This window comes from Vulpes lagopus, chromosome 7 (genome assembly GCF_018345385.1).
Source record: "Vulpes lagopus strain Blue_001 chromosome 7, ASM1834538v1, whole genome shotgun sequence".
Lineage (NCBI taxonomy): Eukaryota > Metazoa > Chordata > Mammalia > Carnivora > Canidae > Vulpes > Vulpes lagopus.
Genome location: NC_054830.1, coordinates 71,727,369 through 71,730,638, shown reverse-complemented (window position 1 = coordinate 71,730,638; position 3,270 = coordinate 71,727,369). Strand labels below are relative to the sequence as shown.

The window sequence follows — 3,270 nt, the reverse complement described above, 5'->3', positions numbered from 1 at the left end:
CAAAAATAAATAAATAAAATATTTTAAAAAATAATAATAAAAGAAAATCTCACATTTGAAAATATTCACATTCTTAACATAGAAATTTTAGGAAATATTGGGCAGCCCTGGTGGCGCAGCGGTTTAGCGCCGCCTGCAGCCCAGGGCGTGATCCTGGAGACCCTGGATCGAGTCTCACGTCAGGCTCTCTGTATGATGCCTGCGTCTCCCTCTGCCTCCCTGTGTCTCTGCCTCTCCCTCTCTCTCTCTCTCCCTGAATAAATAAATAAAATCTTTAAAAAAATTAGGAAATATTGAAAATTATATACAATAAAATAAAAAATCATCAGTAATTCAGTAACTAAGAGTTAGCCACCAGTAATGTGTTATTGCTTCCTTCTCAGGAACATAAATGTACATAAATATGTACATAAATATGTTTTTACAACTATCACTGTGACAAGTACCCTCATTTATAAATCTAAAGACAATTCTGTTTATATCCTCTGAATGTATTCCCTAAGGTTATAAAGATATACAATAGTAGAGTTATTAAGAGATTGGGCTTTCAGGTGCACCTGGTTGGCTCAGTCGGAAGAGTGTGTGACTCCTGATCTCAGGTTGTGAGTTCAAGCCCCACATTGGGTGTATAGATTATTAAATAAATAATTTTTTTAAAAAAGAGAGAGATTGGGCTTCCAGTCAGAGTTGTCATTGAATACCAGCTTTGCCACTTATGAACTTCTATAACTTCTCCAGGTCTCAGTTATCTCCTCTGTGAAAAAGGAGAAGAGGAATGTGAAGAAATGAAAAATGTAAAAAATGACCTACTTCATAGGTTAATAGTGAAGATGAAAATAATTGAATGTACAAATCTTGGGATACATACAGTAGATAAACAAGTTATTGTTGTCTTTAGATAACAGGGCCACAGGGACTTTTAATGCATTTTGTATGCTTTTTTTACACATCATATTTTCTAAATTAAAAAGCATCTATTGCTATGGGGGTGCCTGGCTGACTCAGTTGGTAGAGTTTGTGACTTTTGACCTCTGGGCTCGTTCAAGTCCCATGATGTAGGTAGAGATTAGTTAAAATAATAAAATGAAGTGGTTAAAGTGGCAACTGTTATGTGTACTTTACCCTAATAATTTTTTTTTTTTAAAGCATCTGCTGGGACACCTGGGTGGCTCAACAGTTGAGTATCTGCCTTTGGCTCAGGACGTGATACTGGAGTTCTGGGATCGAGTCCCATATCAGGCTCCCTGCATGGAGCCTGCTTCTCCCTCTGCCTATGTCTCTGCCTTTCTCTTTCTTTCTGTGTCTTTCATGAATAAATAAAATCTTTTTCAAAAAAAGAAAGCATCTACTGCTATTATTACAGAAAAACATTATTCTCTTTAAAAGATAACACTACTTCTTTATTGGGGCATAAGTCATATTTCCATTTCTCTCTCTCTCTCTCTGCAACATAAAAGACCCTAGAAATCTCTTTGTTTTTAAGACTTGTAGAAAAATACTAATAGCTGACACTTGTTGATTGCATACTATAACCAGGAGCTTTATAGTATTGTGCCAAGGGTGGGGCAGTGGGAGTAGCTAACGACATATAAGGTGCATTGTCTATAGAGAATTTTCAAAAGTAATCAAGCTTTATCTGCCTGATTTTTATTATTACCATGTGCCTGAAATTTTGAACAATGTCAGTGATGAAATTGCTCTTCTCTAAAACATATTTGGTTGGACTACCTTCTAAACTGCTTGCTGAGTTTTGAGAATATGTATATATATTATATTAGATGTATATATATAACCTTATAGAGGGGATCCCTGGGTGGCGCAGCGGTTTGGCGCCTGCCTTTGGCCCAGGGCGCGATCCTGGAGACCCGGGATCGAATCCCACGTCGGGCTCCTGGTGCATGGAGCCTGCTTCTCCTTCTGCCTGTGTCTCTGCCTGTCTCTCTCTCTCTGTGTGACTATCATAAATAAATAAAAATTAAAAAAAATATAACCTTATAGATGTTTATTGTATAATATGTATATAAGATACTTATTATATAATATATATTTTATATATATACTTCATATTAGCAAAAGTTTATTACTTGTCTCTTAACAAACATTGTATTCCAAAATAGAAGTTAATCCAAAGAAACCGTACTTGCACAGTCAACCGTGATACATGTAGACACAGCTTCATGGGTTTGCTTCAAGAGTAAGTTCATAATGGTTAGGAATTGTTCAAGCTCATTTAGGGCAGTGTTCCTCTTTATAGCCCCTTGGTAGGACACACCCCTACATTTAAACAGCAAGTACAAATAAACAATAACAGCACAGTCATTCAAAAGGTAAAAAAACAAAACTAGATTAATTTAATGCAATCATTTTATGTCACAGTTTGGGTTTTTAGTTATAGTTTAAAACTTCAAACAGGGGGGATCCCTGGGTGGCTCAGTGGTTTGGCGCCTGCCTTTGGCCCAGGGCATGAACTTGGGAGTCCTGGGATCCAGACCCACGTCGGGCTCCCTGCATGGAACCTGCTTCTCCTTCTGCCTGTGTCTCTGCCTCTCTCTCTCTCTCTCTCTCTCTCTCCCTTTCTCTGTGTCTCTCATGAATAAATAAATAAAATCTTAAAAAAAAAAAAAAACTTCACACAGGGATGCCTGGGTGGCTTAGTTGGTTAAGCATCTGCCTTTGGCTCAGGTCATGATCTCAGGGCCCTCGGATTGAGCTCTCTGCTCATTAAGGAGTCTGCTTCTCCCTCTCCTCCGCCCCCATCTCCTGTACTCTCTCTCTCTCTCTCTCAAATAAATTTAAAAATCTTAAAACAAACCTCAAAATAGTAAAACTGTGAACTGCAAGGTACAATACCTTGGTGAATAAGTGTATATTTTTCACACAAAATACACCTTTTAGTTCTTAAAAATTGAAATTTATTAATTGTTTTGAAACAGAAAAATAAATTAGAAAATGATTATTAGTGATAATAATTTTGTCACCTAGAGAGGTGCATTAAAAATGACCTGTTCCAGGCATCAAATATGCCCAATACACCATTGTAAACCTGCCAAGTGCTCTCTGCCTTTTAATAATCACAATGCAATGTCGCAGACTAGGACAAGACCCACAGCTAGTAATATGCAAAGCTGGTGATGAAACTCACATTTGTCTGACTCCAGAGCCCAAGATTGCAACCAGTGTGTCGGGATGTTTGCACTGCTAACAAGAAAGGCAAAGTAAGGAATAGAAGTTGTTGTGTTTCAGGCTTCTTTTGAAAAAGAAGCCTTACTT

At 37.6% G+C, this 3,270-nt stretch overlaps 1 non-coding gene across 1 annotated transcript; it reads left to right on the top strand.

The window, feature by feature from the left end:
- The first annotated feature begins 555 nt into the window (after nt 1-555).
- On the top strand, nt 556-627 carry TRNAR-CCU. Its single transcript has one exon. It is a non-coding gene; the product is annotated as a tRNA-Arg (tRNA).
- Nucleotides 628-3,270: the final 2,643 nt, after the last annotated feature.